A 25,124-nucleotide genomic window follows, 5' to 3' on the forward strand; every position below is an offset into this window, starting at 1 on the left:
GCGTCCCGTGCTGCGGGAATCAGATGGCGCTTAAGAGCGCTGGTAGTTCACAGGGGTACCTGGGGGACGTAGTACCACCCCAGGTCCGAATCATGGCCCCAAGCAAACTCCTCTCAAATGCGTCTCGTGCTGCGGGAATCAGATGGCACTTAAGAGCGCTGGTAGTTCGTGGGGGTACCTGAGGGATGTAGTTCCACTCCAGGTCCAAATCAGGGCCCCAAGCAAAGTCCTCTCAAACGCGTCCCCTCACTTACTCACACATATGGATTTCATTCATGAACACAACCTGCCTACATCACTATTTTTACTATACGCAAACATAATACACTATGTAAAGAACCACTGGGCTCCAGACGGTAAAGAGCTCCCTACGCACAATTTCATTCATACTTTATACGTGATAGGAATGTGAAACACCTAATAAAATAGCTTTATCAAGAGCTTAGAGTACATTTACTATAGCCCCTAACAGCTCTAAGAGCTAAATGGGGAATAGACGTGGGCAAAGAACTCTCGGACAAGGAGTGGTCTTCAATTCTGGAGTACCCTAGGCAAGTATCCCAAAATACAAGGTTCAAGTTTGTACAATATACCATACTACATAGAGCGTATCTTACACACATAGGCTACACATACTATTCTCAACGCTCTCGCCAACATGTCCAGGATGTGGGGCGGAGGATGCAGAGCTTTTACACATGCTTTGGAGTTGCCCTAGTATCACTCAATACTGGCACGATGTGGGTACCATCTTGGAGAGGGTGACAGGAAGCTGTGTCTGGAGGACATCGGAGGCATGCATGCTTCGGTTATTTCCCCACACAAAAAAAAGGAAGATATCCTCAGGGTTTGCAGACTTGGCCCTACTATTGGCAAAATGCCAATTGACTAGGCGCTTGAAGGCTACATTATCTCCCTCGATTGTGCAGTGTAGTGCAGAGGTGATGGATTGGGGCTAAGCCGAGAGTACCGCCCTCAGAAGGGAGAAGAGTAGGGAACTGAGAAGACACCCTATGGCATTAGATTGGGATGAGTTGTTGGATACTTTTAAAACAGCATGCACGACGGAGAGTGAGTCTAACTGAAGACATAAAATTACTCATAATAAGCTACTGTAATTATCAAAGCCCAACTGTAGCCACTGAAAATTGTAGATAATAGAGATGGGATACAGGATTATTAACCCCAGATCACAAATACACTGCAAGATCTCTTCTACACCAGAACTAGGTTGTGGTCATGTGCTAAGTAACAAACGGTTGAAATAAGACACACCACTGCTGTGATTATTATATGAGAACACAATGTCGAGTTTAAAGGGGGAGGGTGGGATTGTTAATTATTATTTGCCACAAGTTATTAAAAGAACACAGTATCACCTGTTAGAGTTAAATATACCATGCTCATGATATGTAACTATGCATTAGACTAGAACGAACATTATAATAGAGCCTTGACATAAGAATAGCTGTTTGATTTGTAATGTACGGAATTATGCTACTGAGATAAAGATTATACATAATATGCAACAGATGACACAAAGTACAGCATGAATGATATTGTTTATTAAATGCCGAAAACAATAAAAATGTGTTTAAAAAAAAGTTTGATGCAAAACCTCTCCAAAGAGAGACTGCTAACTGTAAACACCAAAGGCCTGATGGATTTAAAGGTCATACAGCCCACAGCCTTCATACTCTGATGAAAACTTTATAGATAGATCACCTTCAGTGGCTAATCAAGCATGTGCACATGGGTAAGTATCTGATGCACACACTCCTCTGTCGTATGTAGAAACTGTCATGCTGAGACAATTCCCTCAAAATACTCAAGGCTGTTTACAGGAAATAGGGGTATATGTTTGGGGATAACACGCATTGTAGCACTGCAAGCCACATTGCTGCACTGCACTGTATGACAAGGAAGAGGCAGGAATGCACCATATTTAAGGCAATACGGTGCATCCCTGCCTTTTCCCCTGTGCTGGTGCCCTTTTGGCAGCCTAGAGCTAATGCAGGCATCCTTGCACCATGGTGGCTGCGTTGAGTCAATATTTTGGTCCTCAATATTAAGAGTTAGATTTCGTGCCCCACAATAGATATGTCCTTGATATTCCTACATACAACTATAATTCCTTAGTAAAGATGCAGTCCAGTAAGTTAACAATCGGACAGGGAGAATCGGCCCTTTCTAACGATACTGCCCCAATTTTAGTTTTTGCTTCTGGGCCAAGCTGTGCCCATGAGCACAGTAGAATTGTCAAAGCTGTAGTATGTAATGTTTTTTGTATATTCACTTTCAACTATGTTGGTGTCAGTCCCCCATACCATGCTTACGGGGTTGGGGGAGGTGCCCTCAAAGTAAAGCATTCTGGTGTGAGAAGCATCATGGACTTCTCTGCTCTGAGTGCAAGGATGCAACCTCTATGTCTTCTTCACTGTAGTGGTAGGAAAGTGGAGGACATGGGGGTCAAGTCCTGCACATTTAACAGGGTAATACATTTATAATTCCTTCTGTTTTACATCACACATCAACAAAAAAGAACTTTGCAGTTATTGTCATCTAGCTTTGAACCAGTTGTTTGGTAAACACATGAATTTGCTCATACTTTTCTAAAACTCTTTAAAATATTATTTAAAATATTCCATTCTGACACAAGTTTGGCTCCTTTATTACATGGTAATTTGTTTAACATTTGAAACTGGGTTAATATTTTTAAAGAAGGTACCCTTCCAAATTTAATAAGTACAATCTGGTTAGATGACAGCTCAGGCCTAAGAAAATCACTTCACAATTCATGATGGCATTTTCACAAGAAGCAGTCAAGTATCCAAGGAAATTAGTCTTAATTTCAAGCAGTACTAAACAAAGTTAAAGCCACAATCAAAAAAGACAATAACATTTTAAAACCAATTTAGAAAATGAAAAACAAGTAAGAAGCAAAAAGGAAATGGTCAAAAACAGATATGAGGCAAAAGATCACCACCAATGAATAGTCACAGCTCGTGTTGGTCACATGTTGCAACTTTGTAAAACGTTGAAGATTGGGTAGGCTATGTGGGTAGGAACGGTCAAAGTTTGTGACTGTGGAGTCTTGGACACCTGGGCAACAGAGAATGCAGTAACTTGCATGGCCTCACTGTTTTCGGATCTGAGGAAACACCACATTAAGCCTGCAGCTCTAGGCTTTGAGTTTCACTCATCTGGGCCTGCCATCCCTTAGGCTTCTGGGCGCCTAACTGCTGCTCCTTGATCCTCGAGCTCCAAAATCAACAATCACCTGCCTTAAGGTTTCCAGCTCCTTTTCAAAATGCTGCACCACAAATAATTTTGAGGTTTCCATTCTGGATTCTTTCACTTTTACATAATGACTGTTTTTCCCAGTCCTTTGTATTTCCTGTCATGTGATTGTGATGTCTCCCAGGGTGTGCATGGTTGAAAGCTGCATAGGGTTGTGCACCCATGGGTGGTTGGGTGAATTCAAGGCTCTACTCCCAAACCCACGCCTTGCATGGTCAAAGTGAGGTTTGGGTGCCTGCAGGGTTTGGATGTGGGCTAGGACCTGTGCACAGCTGCATGCTGTACATGACCATGGACATCTCACTTTAAATGTTTAAAAAATGAGAGATGTAGACTGTCATTATGAACATGGCAGTTAGGACCGCCATTCCGGCGCTGGCTGTAATTACCACCACAGGCAAGGCGGTCCAAAACGCTATATTATGTTCATGGAAGGACCGCCACAGGCGTAACTCTGCCACTGCCAGGCTACTGCCGCCAGGCAACCTGGCGATGGCAGAGTTACATATCCGACAGGGCAGCGCTGCAAGCAGTGCTGCCCACCGGATAATGTACCTGTTTTCCCCCAGCCTTTCCCAACATTGCTGCAGCAACTGAAATTGCATCATTACATCCTTTATAACAACACTGTGAGTAACTCCCACTCTCACCAGACTGCAAAATACCCCATATTTTTCATCACTTACAACATGTTCTATAACATAATTGATAACATCATTGCAACATTGGAAACTACATCATTTATGACAATACTGTGCATTGTAATGTACAAGTCATAGTTAATGTATGCTTGAAGTTATAGTTATTGATATAACTATACATGTTGAATTTCAGTAGTTTTGTAGCTTTAAAACAGTATGTTTAACTGAGTTTTCACCTAATAATATTGTCCATTTAACCTTTTTAATGAATATATATATATAGACTATCATTGAATGATTTATTTCAAATTGTAAAGCAATGACAAAGATATATATGTCCATACATTCTAAATTGAGCCTAAGAAGAGGCAATTAATTTATATTCATAGCAAACCTAATATGTAAGCAATAAAAAAGCACTCACGCCTCAAGAAACTGTTTCTACTTTTGCAAAATTATGGAAAATCATTTTGTTTTCTGATTTACCTTGCTTAAAATGTCATGTGGTTGAAGAAACGGATAAGCACAGCAAATCATGAATATCTTCTTACTACAAAATATGATGGCTGTGATATAAAGCAAGTCATACAGTACTCTTAAAATGCCATACTTGATGAGGGTATACTTTGCTCTAATAAGTTGTGTCCTTTTTTAATTTGGTGCTAACTTCCTACAGATGCTTTTCTTAAATATTATATATCATGGAAAAAGCGGTAGTACACTTGGATTGCAGATTGTATGAGTGGGTAATTAAACTCTTGTTAGCTACAGGCAACCAGTTTCTGACCTCATTTAATGCTATGGGCTGAAAAGTTGTCTTTATTTCAAGAGATTAATTGCCATCACAATGGGACTTGCAATTTGAACATTACTGTATGATGTCAATTAATGACTGAAGGAAGGTGGTTTACAAACGTAATGTGGAAACCCTCCGTGTATTACATAATATGTGCAAATAATTCAAGATTTGAAAAGAAAATACAAAAGACTTTGGCCCAGATTTATACTCTGTTTGCGCTGAATTAGCTTAATTTTTTTTATGCCAATTCAGCGCAAACCAAACTCCATACTTATATTTTGACACTCAACTAGTCTAACTTCAAAATATTTAAGTTAAAGTCATTTTTTGCTGGTGGGAAACTATCTTGCATCAATGAGATGCAAAGTAGGTGTTCCTGGGCACAAAATGACTCTAAGGCCCTAGCGCCTTATTTATCCTCCTGTGCAAAAATGGTGCACAGGAGGGAGGCGGGCCTAAATAATGGCGCTCAGCTTGCTTACTGCCGTTATTTTGATGCCTGGGTCAGGGCAGGCATTAGGGGACCTGTGGGCCTATTTCATGGTGGAACACCATGGAATACGTCCACAGGTGCCCTCCCCAGGCAACATGGACACCCCCACCCACACCAGAGGGATAGTGGAGGATGGGGGAACCCCATCCCAGGTAAGAATACGTGGAGGGCATGACTCCTGTCTTTTGTCAGACAGGAGTCATGTGGTATGGTAGGTTTTGCGTTGAGAAATGACACTAGGCTGATTAGAGTAATTTTTTTTTTTTACACTAACCAGCCTAACGTCATTTTTCAGTGCAAAACCCACTTCTCCCATAACGCCACCCCCACCCGGCTAATGTCAATTTTCTTGGCAATGGCCCACCCTTAGCACCGGCTTGCGCCATTCCTTAAATATGGCGCCCGGCTGGCGCTCTGGAATGGTGCTAGCCGTTAGTAAACTTTTTCACGCAAAACTGCATTAGCACAATTTTGCGTGAAAAAGTATAAATATGTGCCTTTGTGTTTTTAATGTGTACAGGTCCGTTAGATGGAAAATAAGCAGCACTCCAATCAAATCATAACAGCTATATAGATTTAAACTTTGTTCAGGAAACATGAGTTTGCAAAAAGACAATTTTCCATTGCTATTATCATCAGAGTGTTCATTTAAATAAAAAAAATGTGTATTGTGTCCTGTATTGGTGCGCAGAACATGAAATTGACCTTTTAGGACACAACGTCTCAGCATTGAAACATGCATGGCATTCTTTCTCTAAGGAAGGTTGATGGGAACAAATGTAATGTATGTGAAATATTTGTGATATCTTGATATTTGCCGTGCAAACAATATATGGGATAAAGTACCAGCTGATGTACATTACAAGGGTATTTCAAGTCACCCGGGAGTTCCATGAACAGATAGAGGAACACAGCCAAAGGCAGTGGGTATCTGATTCATTATAAAACATAGTCAAAATGTCAGCCTTTCCATAAACTGTTTAAATGATTGGTGACTTGGTCTTTACATAAAAGACCTAGCATGAATTCAGATATGAAGGATAAGAGCTGAATCTACTGTGAAATTAAACACTTTAAAAAGGTTAATAATTTGTTACAAAAATATATATCATTTTAATATAAATATAGCAAAAATAATCCTTAGGCTCTGTATTTGTACAGATGACTAGAGACATCACACGTCACCTCTACTAAGGAAATGTATTATATACGGGATACCGTACCCCAGTTGTACATTATAAGGATAATGCAAATCAACAAGGGTTTCTTTGACCCTATAGAGGAATTATGCTGAATGCCAAGATTTTTTATTAGCTCATGGAACTCTAAAGTAACTTGCAATATTCTTTTAATGTGCAGCAGAGAGTATTTTAAGGCTATAGTACATAAGTACACCAGTGCCCATAACTCAAACTGCATCAGTTCTTAGTGTATTGTTCTTTACTATGACAGAGATAATACATTTGCTGATATGAATAATAAACATACAATCTGTAGGGCCAAATTAAACACATAAAATGCTGTTAGCGTTTTTGGAAAAAAAATATTAGAACCAGGGTTCCAATCTAAGGGCCTGATTACGACCTTGACGGATGGGATACTCCATCACAAACATGACGGATATACTGCCCTCCATTTTACAAGTTCTCCATTTTACAAGTTCCACAGAGTATCCCATCCACCAAGGTTGTAATCAAGCCCTAAGTGTTTCAGCTGTCACACTCCTGTTTTAATTACTGTTAAAATACCAATATTTAAGATGCATAATGAAATCACACTCATATTACTTTACAAATACATGTTTCTTTTCAATTTGTCCTAAAATATATCATTCTAATTGTATTGTTCATCAAAGTATAGAAAAACACTCTGGGTGGTTGGCTGTGTGCAACACAGGGTTGGGTGGATATAGGGGCTTGTCTGAAGACCCTGCATGGCATTGGTTGGATTAATTTATAGTAATTAAAATTACATTTTGTTAAACAAAACATGCAAATTCACTGAAAAAAACACAAGTTACAGGGATATTATAGTTAGGAAATAAAATTAAAAAACATAAAAATACAAATTTGACAGGGGCATTATAGTTAGGCTTTCAATTTACTAACACAAAACATAGACAGTCAGCAGTTAGAGCTATTTCAAGAAACTAAAACATGTGCACTAAGGTAACTATAACTCCCATCCTCGTCATGAACGTCTAATCACCCCAGATATTACAGGCCTCATGACAACTTTTATAATGTCAATGAAAATATCAATGATACATTAGCTGTCGAATTATTGAAGAAAAAAAATTGTGCATAACATAAATAAACATAAAATAACCTAATTTATAATCAAAAATTTTTAGGGCCTGGCTACTTTCTTGGGGATGGGATACTCCATCACAAATGCGACAATATTCCATCTGCTGTCTTATGACCTCCACAGGATAGATTGGAATCATAATACGGCGGAGAAGGTATCCGTCACATTTGTGCCAGAGTAACCCCATCTGCCAAGATTGTAATTAGGCCCTTAATTCTCAAAAATAGCATTAAATTAAAAATGTTTAGTTCAACTTCCCATCTTATTTCCCTACAAAGCTACCAACCTGTAAATAAATTATAATTTAAATAACCAAAAGCAAATCATTTACATAATTAACAAGCAATGAAATGATTAAATCAAAACAAATTAACAATATTTTTTAACTTTTCATAACTTATTTGACTTCCAACTTTAGACCCCTAGAAACCTAACAACTCACTACTAACATATAAATCACTATTACTGCTAATAAAACTCAAATACAAATGTTAATTTAAATTTTTAATTCAAACTGTAATGTAACATTACAAAAACATAATTAATAATCTATTAAAAAATTAATTGACAATAAAAGCCAAATAAAAAATACATTAAAAATAATTCCACTTCATATAAAAATAGCTTCACACCCTATGTCTGTACAAACTCTACAACGAGCAATAACACTACAAATCAATAACATTAAAAAATACTCTCACTTAAAATTACAAACAATTGTTTGTATAATTAGTAACAATTATACATCTAACAATTAATTTATTAGCTGAAACATTAAAAAACAATATTTTTTTTACTTTGTTAAAAACTATGGGCCTGATTCTAACTTTGGAGGACAGTGTTAAACCGTCCCAAAAGTGGCGGATATACCACCTACCGTATTACGAGTTCCATAGGATATAATGGACTCGTAATACGGTAGGTGGTATATCCGCCACTTTTGGGACGGTTTAACACCGTCCTCCAAAGTTAGAATCAGGCCCTATATTCTTAAAAACAATATTATAAAAAAAAAATTTGTATCACAATATTTTTTCAGATATTTATTTTTTCTGCCATTTGTAACTCAATATTTTGGCCAAACACCCAGTGTACACTGCTAAATAAATCTGATGTCTCAATACCCACAGTATAAATCACATAGCACATACTGGGTTTAGGTTTCGGAGGAAGGGATGTCCGTCATGGTTGTGACGGAGTAACCCGTCCCCCTATATCTAAATCAAACCCTAAGTCTAAGATAAAACAACAGTCAGTACAAGAAATAGGGATGAGGAAAACTGAGATAAAAGATAAAGGAAAATAACAACAAGGCAAAGGAACTGAATTGTTGGTGCAAACTACACTGTCAAGCAGAAGAGTCAAACTTGCCAGGCATGATTTTCAGTGTCTGTTAATATTTTATAGGGCTCTGCCCTCTCTCATGTGGAAGGCAACTAACAGTCCTCAGGTGTCTTGGATAGTATATTTCAGACCTGACCCTGGAAGCTATTGTTCTCTGTGACTGTAGTCTCTACTACCCCATGTTCTCTTACATGGTGCCATATACTGAAATCAAACATGGAGGAGCTTAGATGGGAGAAGAAAAGTTGTTTAATTGATGATTGTGAAGTAATTGTCCTGTTGCCATGTTTTGCATTGTTTGCATTCTTTGAAACAGTAAATGTGAGTCCCCTATAAAAAGTTAATTTTTACAGTCAAAGTGAAACATCCCAAGAATGATGGTAACCGTGAGTTTCTGAGTGAAACGTAGATCAGGAAAAATCGTCTGACATTTCACATGACTTCAAAGGTACTTCTAGTCTCTTTGATAGCATATTGGTATTACGCTGTGCTCCTGGGCCCAGATTAGCAGAGGCTGATAGTTCTTCATTTTGCTGGTTAGAAAGTTTGAGGCATATTTACCAGTTGGTTTATGTTGTGTATTTACATGGTACATGCGAGACACAAACTTCAATTGTTAATTAAGAAGCCATGAAAGGTCACTTTGCATATTCTGTAAATCTGGAGTAACGCAACACGGGGCAAATCACTTTGTTGCCTTACTCTGCTCTGGGAAGGCAATCTATGGGCATTGCTTGTGGTGTGCCCATGCAACTCACATGGTTTTTGACGCATTCCCATATTTACCAGAACTGGTAGACCTGGAAATGCACCAAAAATATGTCTTTCACTGGTGAGGTGTAACAAAGTTAGCCTGCCAAAAGGGAACCAGCACAGGGGAAAAGGCAGGAATGTTGTGTATTGCCTTAAATACGGTGCATTCCTTCCCTTTCTCTGAGGCTCAGTGCAGCCCAACAAGGTGACTTGCTGCACTGCGTCACATTCTCAATATTAGACCCCTCTGTTTTGGATGAGCTATGCTTAAGAAAAGTCATCAGCATCCATAGATCAATGACTCAGAATGTAGACAGTGTCTACATTCTTCTAGTTGCCCAGCTCTAATATGATTGGAATATCATGAGCAGGGAAGTAGCATGTGAGGTGGGAGGGTCTGATACGGGCCATTTGAGGTTTAAGGAGGCATTTAATAGACTTTCTGCAGTGAGGTATGCTATATTCAATGCTAAAAGACATAGGGTGAATGAGGTAACATGATGATAGCGATCTGTCAGAGCAGGGTACCTTGGAAGCTAAGTTCCTTTTCATTTATCAACAGAGAGTGGTTGTCTGTAATAATATTTATACTACTAATATTTCTACTACTACTACTACTACTACTACTATTACTACTACTAATATTAATAATAATATTAATAACAACATTTATTTGCAAGACTATGGGGCATAGTTATACTTTTTGGTGCAAAGCTGCACTAACGCAGTTTTGCATCAAAAAGGTTTGCGCTGGCTTGCACAATTCCTGAATGCAAATATGGTGCAAACCCTCGCAAAGGGTAGGCTAGTGTAAAAGATGACATTAGCCAGGTGGGGGTGGTGGTATGGGAGATTGTACCAAAAAATTAACCTAACGCCTGCCCTGACCCAGGTGTTAAATAATGGTGCAAAGCAAGCTTTGCACCATTATTTGACCCCTCCTCCTCGTGCGTGATTTTAGCATGGGGGGATAAATATGGCGTTAAGGCCATAGAGTCATTTTTTGCATGGTAGCGCCTACGTTACATCTAATTGACGCAAGGTGGGTTTCCATGTCCAAAAAATGACTTTAACTCCATAACTTTGGCGCTAGACGGGTCTAGTGCCAAAGTATAAATATGTAGTTCGTTTTCCCACTGAATTTGCATGAAAAAATGACACAAATTTGGTGCAAAAGAAGTATAAATATGACCCAAAGTCTCAAATTAATCTAAAATGAAAAAGGAACTAAATTACACTATGAAATACACCATAATAAGATCTTAACATTTACTGAGATCCACAAATCTTTACAATTCAAAACAAATAAAGTCAGTCACCATATAATGTCATAGTTAACTATATAGTAACTCCCAATTTATAACAAAAACCACACGCCACATAGTTTGTAATAAAAAGCATCAATCATCAAAAAGTGCAATAACCAAAGTGCAACCAATCAACGGCTGACGTATGACAAGAATAAAATCAATCTTATAAAATATCTGATTTCCAACCATAGAATCAATTATATTTTGGGAAAAGCAATCACAACACACTTTACATTAGGTCAATTTAAAAAATAAACTCTATTAAATCTTCATATAAAGTCCAAGGTCAGTTAAAATTTTGAACTAATCCATCTAAAATAAAATTTGCAGTGCCTCTACTCAGGCCCGCACCCTTAAATCATATCAGTCGAGAAAAAAATGAGTTGTATTAAATGTATCCTTTAGGGCACATAGACAGTGACACAATATCTTTGATTTTTCTCATCGATCCTTTTATCCTCCCTGCTAGATGTAGGCCTATCCTGACTATTAGTAAAATGGCTTGTAAGCATTTATTAAAGAGCTTAGATATATACTGGTACTTTCCTGAAAAACTGAGCCAGGAGAATATTAGCAAATTAGCAACCTCAGAGTGGAAATATTCTCTCTCTTAGGCGGTAATGTACTTTTTAAATTAAAATAATCAATTCCTCAAACTGTAAAATGTTTATCTCCAAACTAGCAACACAAAAGGATGCTTGTTTCTCGTCCAGGGAGGACTTGCCCTGGCAGTTTGGGCTGGACTTTTCCAATGGAGAACAGGGTCAAGACTGATTTGCATATGGTTGGGTCCAAACTGGGGTGGCATGGTGAGCAAAAGAACGTTGGATTAAACTCAGATCTGTGACTGGGGTGAGTGCTTGAAAAGTTTCAGCACTCTGTCCATTATCCTTTTGTATTGTTATCCCCAAACTAGACCTACCCAGAGAACAGATGATGAGATTGGAAAGCCCCAGTCCCTTTAACTAAGGACTTTTGAGCATATTAGAAGTGTGGTAGTATCTTTAAGAAATAGTTAATTGTCCACAAATCAAAGGTACTTAGCTAAAGCTGAAATTTCCCATTAATATAGATCCAATTTTATTGCAAGGGCCATAGCACTAGGTATTAAAGAGAAAGGTTTTTCTAAGCAGCCCACTTCACACTTGAGTTTAAGGCTACCAATTAAGCTCTGTGTAGGAATAGGGGATCCTTTTGCCCTGCATTGCTTTTTTTAATGGATTAAAAGCAAGTCTTCCATATTGTGAGTCAAAACACTTTCAAGCATTTGAGTATTTGTTGTAGCTATCAGATTTGTTTTGAAGGTCAAAAGACGGGTGTCTCTTAATACATTTTCTGAAAAATTAAGTCCTAAACACTTAAATGTTCATACTTGCTCTAGCGAACTGTTCATAATGAACCTCATGAGCTTTTTAGGCAATTTAGAGATTTTTTTTTTGATCTTATCAACGTTCATTGTTAGATAATTAATTATATACATTTTGCCAGGAGCTGAAATCCTTCTTTGCAAGTCATATGGGACATGATCCTTAAGGATCAAGTAATCTGCATCTATTAGACACAGATCATGAAGAAGTCCTATTTTCAGGGAGGAAGAGTTAGTTTTTGAGATTGAACTTGGGAGATCAGGTAAAAATAAACTAATTAATAATAGAGCAAGGACACACCCCTGCTTCTGTCCACTTTCAATGACAATCTTGTTTATGAGCTTTCTAATCCTATTACTAGCTACTTTGATTCAATTTGGCTTTGAAGAACTTGCCGAGACCAAGACAAACTAAAACAAAACCAGGGGGGGATTTAAGGTTAGAAAGATTCCTCCATAGCACATTCTGATCTACTCAGTCGAAGGAGGCTCTGACATCAATAAAACAACAGCAGAGTGTTCCTGCTACTGCTATGGATTTCTAGGCTAATGCCCAGAGAACAAAGAAAGGATCTGTGCTAGAGTGGTTTTCCCTCAACCCACCTTGCACTATGAAACTACTCTCTTCCGCCTTTTACCAACTTTTGAGACAGTTTTAGTAGCTCTATCAAACTGAGATGTCCATCTAGAAATGTCTGGGCCTTTGCAATCTTTTTATGTCTGAGTTTATAACAGCCACACTCCATGAGTCTGGTATCTCAGCATTTAAAACTAACCAACAGAGGGCAAAGACTAACAAAGCAAATTGGTATCAAAATTGCTAATAGATTATCTTGGCCTTCATCCCAAGGCATCTTCTATGTCCTAGTTATATCTGCATATATCCCTATTTTGAAGTTGCAATAGAATATAATACTTGTGCAAGTTGCAACATAATTAATTATCCCTTTTTTTATAAAGAAATATAATAAAGAAGGTTTGTCATGTGTATCCACATATTACTAAGAAGCAGGAGTTATTGAGATTTGTCTATTAACTAACTTCTAAAAGTGTATAGAGTTGCTTAGCCTAATTGCCTCAAGATTCTCAGGTCAATTAGACAAGAAGTCATTATGTTTGTTTGTATTTTCTTTTAGATACAAGCTTTGTACCTGTTATTGGCCTCTAAAACAAAGTCACAGTGAACTAAAGTGAATTCTTAGATAGATGTCAACAGATAACGTTGTTTCTTGCCGCTAATATTGTACACACCCTTTTTGGGGCTGTTGATCCCTTAATTAAAGAATAAAGAATAATACCTTTCAAGATCTAAGTTTAGTGGGGAATTAGAAAAATCGTTATTGACCTTGATAACAAATATTGCTAAGCTGCTCTCATTAGAAATGGAGACTATCATTATTTGTATCTAGGAAAAATCAAGAGTCATCTATTCTTTTCTAATAATTCAAATTTTGTTATCCGATAATGGCATGGCGAGATGGTCATAGGTTTTATAACCACATGCTGTAAAACATTTAATTAACAAAAGATGATTGCAAGTTACAATGTATGTCAAAAGCAACCAATCCTTTTCCAAATCTTAACCCTTTGTGTGTGCAGGGCAGCTCAAAAGCTTTTTGCACGCACAACGTGCGGGTGCAGAGGATGGCCCTGAGCCGCCCTGGTCTACAAGGCAGGAAATCCCTTTGCTGTAAACAGCAGAGGGATTTCATTTTTTATTTTTCAGCCTCTTCAGGCATTGTTTTTTTAAATGTAATGACGATTGCCATGCATGGCATGCTGACGTCATTACAGTGAAGGTGAAAGTGAAATAAACCAATCCTCTCATTCCACTTTCACTGCTTTGGTGCTTGGGGACAAATCTCAGCCTACCGAGAACTGAAGTACACTTGAGAGGTATTGTTAGAAAGGGGAGAATCGCCCCTTTCCAATGGTACCCCTCCCAGTTGGACCCTTGCTCTGGGATTGCTGAAGGAGGGCGATCCTCAAGCAGGAATCCAGTCCACTAGACACCAGGGATTTATTTTAGCTGCAGGGAGCAACCCTCAAGGCAAAGGCCACTCCTCAGAATTGGGGATACATTTTGGCCATTTGCTGCCTCATCTGGGCAGAGTTTGACCTCATTTTTAGGCTAATCTTCTACCCTTGGGGTTGTTGGGTCGGAAAACCAGTGGACCCCAGGGCAGGGATTTCAAAAAATATATCTGGAAAGCAGCCTCTTGGGCAAAGATCACTGCCCATTGTGGGGGAATTATTTTGGTCCTTTTCTCCCCACTCCATAAAATGGGGAAACCGTCTTTCTGCCCTCCTAGGGAGAAGTTGGGGACAATTATTTCACTCTGTCTCTGAGAGAAAGAAAGCCCACTAAACACCAGGGATTACTTTTTCTTTTCTTTTTATTTGTAGGGGTGGGGGCTGCCCAGCATGGGCATAACCATGCCCCCCCCCAAAAAAGAGAAACAGTCTTTCTGCCCCCCAGGGGCAGATAGGACAGCCTAGTGCCTGTTATTGGCATCTAAAAAAGACACTATGAACTAAAGTGGATCCATAGAGAGATGTCAACGGATTTCAGCCCGAGCACCAAAGCACACAGGAGAAGTATCGTTGGATAGGGAATAATCTAATGGAACCCTCCCCAAGTGGATCCTGGCTTGTGGATTGCCGAAGGAGGGCAATCCCCAAGCAGGGATCCACTCCACTAGGCACCAGGGAATATTTTAGTTACAGGGTGTGGCCCTTTGGGCAAGGGTCACTCCCAAGAATTGGGGGTACATTCTGGCTATTTTCTGCCCCTCCCAGGCAGATTCCCCTCATTGTTTGTCCAATCTGTAGCCGGGGAAGGGGCAGAAAACCACTAAGCACAATGGATTTGTAAAATATATATGGGGAGCGGTGCCTCATGAAAAAGTCACTCCCAATTATGGGGGCATTATTTTGCCCATTTTCTGCACCCCTGGGGGTGGATCAGCCGTATCTTTAGTGTGATCCACCCCACAGATGGGCAGAAAACCACTGGACATAAAGGATATTTATGTAGTGCAATACAATGAGGTAAGCAAACCCCTTGTTGAAACTCAAATTATGGGGACATGTTTTCATAAATATATTTTATTAAAACCATCAGTTAGGCCTGCCATAAAAACTTAGTTACTCCTGAAGTGCACACAATGGATGGTCCTTATTTTATTATTCATTACAAACCAGAAGATAATGTTATAATTGGAATTATCAGCAGAGGTGGCTGCAGAAATTTCACTTATTTCTAAACAATGCAATTATACTCCAACTGCAATAAGCAAAACATGTCGAAATTCTGTTAAATGTTGAGTTTAATAGTTTTTATTATAGAATACATAATTTAACAGTGGATGAAGCCTGTACATCAATTAAAGCATAGAACTGATATATTATATTAATAAAGAGGTGTGTAAGAAACGTTAGGTATGTTAAATTTCTTTAAAATCCTGGCATAAACAAACAAAATAAACTGCAATCAGCTTTACTTAATTGATATATTAAAGATAGACAACTTGGAAAAAAAGATGAATAATGTGGAGAGAGGAGGACAACAAAGATTATATGCAAATGAGTTTTATAAGGTAATAATTCTGAGACTAAAACAGATTATGATAAAGTATATAAACGTATTAAAAGAGCAATAGGTTAACAACGTGGAATTTTGAGCAGTACTTCAAGGATTATACATAACCGCAATATTAGATAAATAATTAGTAACAGCAAAACATAATTTGTCACATTTAATAGCTAACAGCAATGAATGAAGGTTATATCCATCTATACTTTGATTATAGCAAACTAGGTTCCACCAGACTGTAACAGGGTTATGATCCTTAGACTTACTTGTCTAAGACTTACATCTAGACGTAGCCAATCAATGATTTTTCTAAGCAAAACATTACAAGCCCATAAACAGTGTAACTCATCTGAGAATGATTTATCTATTTAAAAAACTGTAAAAAGTGTTTGGGATTATCTTAATTGTTCGCTATGCATCCATCCATCCAGAATATATAAGCCCTAGGGTATGTAAGGACCAGCAGACTATGTGAACCAACAATTGAATCACAGCACTAGCAAGTATCAATATTAGCATTTAAAATGAACTCATGTGAAAAGGAGTATAGTACAATCTATTATAAAAAAAAAACAAGGTTTGAGTTAGGCTAGTGGATTGGGCAGTGGAGTGTAATGTTGCTCAAGTCTTGTCTCACATAGAGAAAGATTGCCCAATTATAATGTAGGTCTGAGCCCCATAAAAGCTCAGACTCTCAGTTGAAGGGATCCTATCATCTTATAAATAACAGAAGCTCTTGTAATTATGGGATATCACACATTATTAATGGTGTTCATGGGTCAGAGGACACTACTGATTCCAAAACAAAATTAATAATATCCTTAACCTGTTGCATATGTCAGATGGCCAAGAGCCATCCGATGCTCATGTGAGTCAGACAGCTCCCGGCCATCCAAGGACATGGCACAAGAAATCCCCCTGGTGCATGTACCAGAGGGATTTCATTTTGATATGTTTTGCCTTGATTGCTGGGGAAGAGCTTCCCCCGCAACCAAGGTTAAAAATCCCCCCACCCCACCCCCGTAATGACAACATCATTACAGGGGAAAATCAAAGATTGGCTCATTTGCTTTCATTTTCTTAGGTACTCAGGGACATATCTCAGTCCCTTGAGCACTGATTTCAATGGGAGAGGTACCAATGGAAGTGGGAAAATATCCCCTTTCCTTGGGTACCTTTCACTAGAAGATCCCTGCTTTGGGACTGCCTCAGGCAGGAGATCCCCAAGCAGGTATCCACTCCACTGGGCCTCCAGGGAGGGGGGAGCGGCTCCTTAGGCAAAGGGTTTTGCTACCCCTTAATTGTTTTAATGGCACAGTCTTTCTGGCCCACTGGGTGGCAGATGGAGGCAATAGTTCATATTCTCCCCCGAGGGGGCAGAATAGAAAGCCCACTAGCCACCAGGGGCTTTGGCCCATATTTATACTTTTTGACTCAAAAATGAGCAAACACAGTTTTGTCTCAAAAAGTTTAGCGCTGGTTTGCGTGTTTTTTAACGCCATCTGGATGTCATATTTATAGTATGACACATGATGGTGCTAAAAAAAATGATAGAGTAAAAACTTTCGACGTAAACCCTTGTGCCCTGTCGTAAGTCAAATCGATGTTATTGCTGCAAAACTGACTCTAATACGTTTTGTGGCACGTAAACATGTCACAAACGGGTATGCACCATTTTAGACCCTCATTGGCATCAACTTTAGATGTTAAAGCAGGAAAGGTGGCAAAGCAGAGGGAAGATGGAATCAGCAGGCCAGGAAAGACCCAGGGTGACCCCATATACCTAGGAACCAGCCAGGAGGACACACAGAAGACCCAGGGGAAGGAAAAGAAAAGGTGCAAGTGTCAGTTATTGAGGAGGAGCATGAGATCCTTGTGAGAGAGATGACGGAGCACCAAAACCAGCTATTTGTCACCTCCAAATTGCCAATTGGTAAGCAAGAGGTGATATGGCAGCAAATAGTGGACAAAATAAACAGTGTGGCAGAGGTGAAGCAAAGTGTCACCAAGTGCAAGAAACGTTGGCATGATTGTGAGCGAAGAAGTAAGGAGAAAATGGCACAGAACAGAAAGGCAGCACTGCAAACTGGAGGTAGAAGTCCAGCATCACAGGATGACCTGGTTGAGGTGGAGGTGGAGGAGATGGTTGCAGCAATCATCACGGAAGAGCTGGTCACTGGAATACAAGGACAGCCAATAACTGCCAATTTTTAAAATGCAAAAAGGGGGAGGCACATAGGACACAATCAAAGCATGTGAAGGGAGTGCAGTGGGACACATTGCACGTGAATCAAGTTGTGCCATTTAAACATAAGCAACACATGTACACATGCCTTGGTCGTGCCATGCACCACAACACATACACAACCTGAACATATGTCAATCACCAGGGCAACATGTACATATGCATCACATAGGATGGAAGGCATGTCTAATTACTGTGCCTGTGTCATCACAACACCTCTTTGAAGACTGTCAAACCTACCCTACCCACACAACTGAGACATCAAAGACTGGGAAGCAGCCAATGCCATTCCTGGGGTAACGTCATGATGGTGTCTTTTTCAGAAACACTTCTCAACTGCCATTTCCCATTGCCAAAACATATGTGTGCTGCATCTTACAGCACACACTAAAACAGCACCTTAGATAATATCATACAGACATGTGCAGGAACCAACACCACCCTGCACATAAACAACACATCCTCATAAGGCAGCCACTTCGCCATCATGGAACAACAATGCCTGTTTGGGTGCAGGGAAAATTAATCTGTGCAGCTGCTGAGGGAATTGCACAGTGGTCCTGTATCACAGGAAACATGGCACTACCCTGTGTAACTAACCTGGTGCAGTGTGAAACCACACATATTGACGCTGATCAGAACTGTGTCACTAGAGAACATATGCCCTACAGATGCAATCTGTAGAACACAACACATACAGGCTGAGCCCACAGTAACTCTGACACAACCATGTGAGCCACATAGGAATGGAGAGACAATCACACAAACACAACACATGGTGTATGTCTCTGAACATCATGGTGCACAATATCACTTTGAAGGGTGGGGATGGCACATGGGCAAGTCTGGCATTGGTAAGACTGCTAGTGCAGTAAACCCTCTGCGGTTGGCAGTATGAGTTACACGCTGGGATGGCAGTGGAAATCTGTCTTCTCATGTCAGCTCTGTAGGGCAGTTACCACAACATTGTTGCTGGATCAAATACAACCAGCACCAATCTTGGGTGCATTGGGTGTGACAGCACACATTGCACTTGTCACTGCAAATTAGGCAGTGGAAAGAGCAAAGGGTTTGGCCATGGGGCCCCCTGCACTGGCCACGCTAGGTGCATGGGATGTGCAGGGGCACACCACACCACCTTACCACCAACCTTTGCATGGGGTTTGGACCGCCATGCAAAGGCTGGCAGTAAAGCAGTAACATACCTGGATGGTGGCGCTGACTGTAATGCTGGGCTGGTTTAACAAGACAAGTGGCAGTGCCAGTCTGTAAGCTGCTGGCAACCTGCCAGTGCCAGGCCATTGGCCATGGGACATTCCACATGGTCTGCTTGTGCCACTTCCACCTGTGCTGTTGGTGGTGGTCATATTATCAATGGCAGCATGATGGTCATTGGACTGCCAGACTTGTAATGAGGGTCCATGTATGCACCAGTACAACTAGCTGCAAAAGCTCCATCAAACTGGCTTGAGGCACTGATCAAAAATTGAAAATTTGTCAACTGGCTTTGTTCATAATTTGGTGGCATCAGGCACTGTCAAGTAGAGAAAGATGTACAGATCAACAAATGATACCCATGCTGTCCATCCCTGGGTCCACCCCTGTGGCAGTGTTAAACTAACTGCACTGCCACAATGTTGCATCCCTTGCACCAAAGTGCAAGTTTGGCTGCATTGAGGAGGAGACATTAGTAATTTAGGAGGATCACTTTCCAGCACAATCAGAAACTGAAATGGCAATCTGCCAGGTCCATGTGTGCTTTGGAATGTACAAGACCAACATCTGGGTTGTAAGTTGTCAGTGAGCCTCCAATAGCAAACTAATGGCGTGACATGTCAACTGCCACAACATAGAAAGACTGATTTTACACCATCACATTGCAGTGGATGTTGTCTCTCCTGCTGATCTGCCTGTCCTTGAATTCTCTGATGACCTGGATCATCAGATGACAACCATCAGATCCTCCAGAATGTCCTGGTATCCCTCCAGATACCACCTCCAGTTGCAAGGAGGACACTCAATGTAGCAGCTGTCCCACATGACCCACCAAACACCCAACATTTACAACCTGCCAGCACAGACACAGCTCAGGACTCCGAGGACCCAGGGACAAGCTTCCAGAGGACAATGTTTGGAGTCCAGAGGGAGCTGTCAAAGCAGGTGTGGGTGGGGATGGAGACCGTGGCAGCCAGGCTAGAGGGAATGCGCACATACCTTGTGACAGCTAATGAACACACAGCTGCCAACCAAGGCACACACCAGTGTCTGAAGGACATAGCTGCTGCCATGATGGAGATGCTACAACAACTGCCCTACTAAAATGGCATCTTCATGATAGAGAACAAGCTGGACTCCATTCAGGCATGAAGTGGCCTCCCTCAGGGCTACCACCAGGATGTTGCTGCTATCCTGAAAAATCAGCAGTTCCTCCTTGCTGCAGTGATGTCATATGTAATACCACAAATGACATCTGCCAGGAATTGGAACTCCACATCTTCACCCACTGAGGTGTGTGTGGCCCCCTCTAACACCCCACCACCACCACCACCACCAATGGCATAGGAGACACCTCACACATCAAAGGATGAAGGTGTGGAACAGATCACCTTTACTCTGAAGAGTACCCGGTAGCACCAGTCTATGCCACATGGGCAGTGTTCTGCTTAGTTCTGTGCTAAAGATCATGCTTGTGTTTTCACAGTACGATATGTGCACTCTCTGTTGACCTGTGTGCTATGGACTGTCATTGTCTCTCACTTAGGCAATTTGTGTTCCTCCACACTGATCAACACCACTCTGACTCATGTCTCAGGGCCGATCCCTGAACCCTGGACTCTGATTGTGTCACAAAACTGTTATTCACAAATGAGGTTACACACCTGGATATATCACTTAGATATTTTCACCTGTAAATAAACACTTTGTACACATTTTCCATGTAAACGTTTTCTGTGATTCATCTACTCAGCAAAATAATAGTATTGTGTGAAACCATGTCAATGACCTCAGAAGATCAGAACATGAGTAGTGAACTGTGGAGCCACAAAGCTACACACAAGGATCCAAACATGACAATGATGCATGATGTAGACTTCTCATGAACTGATGGATACATATAGACTTTGGTCAAGATATACGGCAGGTCCGGCAGAAAATCAAGTATAAGGCAATGTAGCCAGTTGGGAGTACCAGAATAACACACTGGTGTGGTACAGAGGTAGCTAACCTCATCAGTGATGGGCACCGGTTTCTGTTGAAGGATAGAATACCATTTGGGCCTGATGTCAGATCTGTCACAATTCCCAACATTGTCCAAACAGGACCCCAACAATGACAGCTGAAGGTCCAGACTAACCTGTCCAAGAGAAGGCAGACAGAGACATAATAAATGGTGGCTACGCTGCATGGCAGATGCATGGACTAGTAGATGTGATGTTGCAGCCAATGTGACAGCTCTGTTGTCAATAGATGATGCACATGTTAAGAGAGGAATTTTAAGGCAGGACAGATTCCTTAGGCCAACCCCCAATTTGCCCTGTGCACTTAAGGGAAGACCCTGAGAATCAAGAATATTACACAAATTGTATGGGAGAATGCAAAACTATTTATTATAAATTCAAGTAACCTAAAAAAAACTAAAACCTACCCTTTCCTAAACTAACCAATACTAACTATACCTATCCGTCAGCTAAAGCTATCTACCCTATGTTAAACTTAACTTACACATTGAAAACCACACTCTAAACATCGCCCCCACACCACTCTTAAGTTACAAGACACAAGCAGGATAACAAATACTAATACTACACATTTACTAACTAATCCTAAAGAAATATCTATTTTTTGTATTTTTATTAAAGTGTATTTATTTTTATTATTTATCTTATTTATCTTATTTAATAAAATACATAGATTCCCCAACATGACTCTACAGCCAACCACCCACAAATAAACGCATAAGAAGAAAAAAAAACACCCCCCAACTACAATTATCCTAACTAATCTATATACCTACACTAACCTAACACTAACCCTCTAAAACCCACAATAAAATCTCAGACAACTTCATGAGGGAGGGGACTGAACTGGGAGGTTGCAAATCACAAGGAAAGTCACAGTTTGGCTTTCATGATGTTCTTCTTGATGTATCTCAACATCTTTTTGTTGTTATTAACTTCCTCCTCCAATTTGTCTAAACGAGTTAGAATAAAGGATACATCCCTCTGCAGATCCTGCAGCAACTGAATCGAACTGGCAGCAGGTGGTGTGAGCAGTTGTGCTTGTGTGGCGACTGCTGCATCCAATGTGGTAGGGGTGGTGCCAGCTGTACCACCTGCACTGCTGAGGAGCCTGAAGCTTGGTGGACCTTTTTAGGCTGTGTGGGGGCCCCCTGTGGGAATGCCTGCCATTCCCCTGTAGCCTTCTCTGCCCAGAAGCGTCGACCCATGCATCGATATCCTGATTCTACATCCAGGATGTGGCGGTACCGTATTGCCATCTTCTGGAAGTCAGTCCTCTCCTCATTTGTCATGTTGGCGGCTGTAATATGAAGACAAGCAACCATCAGTGTCAGCATTGGGCGGAAGCTGTACAGATTACTAGTTTACACTGCTACATCTAATAACACATGCATTCCAACACACATTCCAGAAAAGACAAAGGGCCTGATTTATAGAATGTCAGTGTCACCTTTGTGCGAAGGCGGCGCTAACTTTTCATAAATCATGCCCAAAATTTCTCCTCATCTGTCCCTATTTCCAACCATACATCACCAGTATTGGGTACATGTCAGTGGGAGGAGGGGATATTGATGGTAACCATAAGTGGTCAGAGCTGATAGGTGCACGTGCAATCCTGATCAACATAACTGTCACCTACACTGTGAGCATCATGTCTTTCTACAAATGTAGTATTCCTCTCCCCCTGAGCCTAAGGGGGGATGGCCATGCTATCCATCAGCTCAACAGTCCTGGTCATCCACCAAGGCCTGACCACTCATTCATAGGGTCAAAGAATGGACCATATGATAGGAGGGCTACCAACCAGGAAGCTGCTATCCTAAGGTCAATCACATCTACATTCATGTGTCCAGGTGTGGACACCCATCAATATATGATCTGTCATAACCATTCCTTTCACACACAGGGCCTTGACCTGCATGCAAGGCAGTGACATTCCACAAAATTGGAACATAACTGGAGTGCAAAAGACGGAGCGCCATGCTGGAGGAAAATTGGCAACCCAGTCCTCCGCCTTCATACCAACACATGGATGCACCAAATTAAATCCAATATGGTGGTCCCCTGGGCACATATTGCTTACATATGTCAATTCAGGGAGCCTTGCCCCACGGTGCATAGTTGGCTGTGTTCAGAGGGAGTTTGATTATGTGCCGGAAGGGCCACCTTCCAACACAATTAAGTAACCGACAAAGAGGATATACAATTTAGATGTGTGCTCATTTAAAGAATTTGGAACTGCCTCTGTTGTGAGTAAATCTGTAAATCAGGGACTGCGTCTAAATGCAATGAGTGTTGCTGTGGGTGTGCCACAGCAACACCCTTTGCAGTTTATCACACTACCCCAGATATGTGAGTCTATATACACCTGAGTCAGAGCAAATTTGGCTGACCCCACGCCAGGGGTGGTGTTAGCAGGGTGCAATGAGGAGAAATGTTGGCATATCCTCTTGGTTGTTGCTCTTTCCATGCGTGCTGCACTCTGCAACACGCAGAGCAAGGGCAAGTTGCATGTGGAGATAGTTTTTGTGCAGGCGGGTGTGCCTCCTGCACAACAACTATCCTCCCTCTCAACACAGCCATCCGTGCACCATGGCACAAGGGTGGCTGCATTGGGGCTTGGCTGCAAATTTAGCTATAATGCAGGGGACAATACAGGGGTGAACTGTATACAATTAAATACGCCGGATCCCTGTGTTGTGAAAATGATGGAGTGTACCACTGGTCATTTTCTGACAGCGTTGCACTTCGTCATTCTTAGTTACACTTGGCCCTAAATGTGGCTTGTCACCACCTTGTATACACGATGCTGGTCATTGCGTACCACGAGCCTCACAAGACGTGACCCTCTAGTGGTGCTTGGGGCTCTTAAAAATGGGCCATAATATCATGATACAGCCTACTATGATATCTGATCATTGGACAGTTTAAAACATCTGGCATTGTATTACACACACATGATTCACTGACACCAAACCCTGGATTACTTCACAGGACACACATTCTCACACCTACTGGATGCATCAGGGTCTTTAAACAGCGCCACTTCACCAATTGTGTAGGGGGCTGGTCCACCTGTAAGACAAGCATGGTAAACCATGTTTAGTTTCTATTCAAAATCACTGCAAGTGGACAACAAATTTCAGTGTAAACTAGTTAAGACTAGTGAGCAAGTCATCCTAGTGGTAGATCAGTGCAACAGACAAACCACTATGATCACTCAATGGCACATACACTCAGATGAGATTGAGCCACACATCTGAACACTAGCACTGGGCCAGAGACTCCTGTGGTGCTACACCCTGCAAAATTTATATGTGGCATTGTCATGCAGGTGTCTGTGGGCACGACACCTCCATTACCAAATCGGACTGTTTGATCACGTATTTTCCATCTTAGGGCCATGCTATGGTTGTTGCAGTGGCAGGCCCATTGTCACACCCATAGCATTTCTGCCTGCAACAGATGTAGGAAACATCTACATCATCATCATAGCTTACAGACAAGCTACTACCCTGGGATTGTGTGGGTATTGCAAGATGTTGGAGATTTGATTATACACCCTGCAATGAACAAAGTCAAATGTGTGTGCTATCACAAGGCAAAAACGCTTAAGGAATTGCTGTGGCTTTGGACTCATGGGCAGTTGGTTAATCTACCTGCAAAATGATTGAATCGTGACATGTATGTATTGCAAATAGTGGGTGGCCTGCAATTGTTGCCATTGTA

This window comes from Pleurodeles waltl, chromosome 3_1 (genome assembly GCF_031143425.1).
Source record: "Pleurodeles waltl isolate 20211129_DDA chromosome 3_1, aPleWal1.hap1.20221129, whole genome shotgun sequence".
NCBI classification, from domain to species: Eukaryota; Metazoa; Chordata; class Amphibia; order Caudata; family Salamandridae; genus Pleurodeles; species Pleurodeles waltl.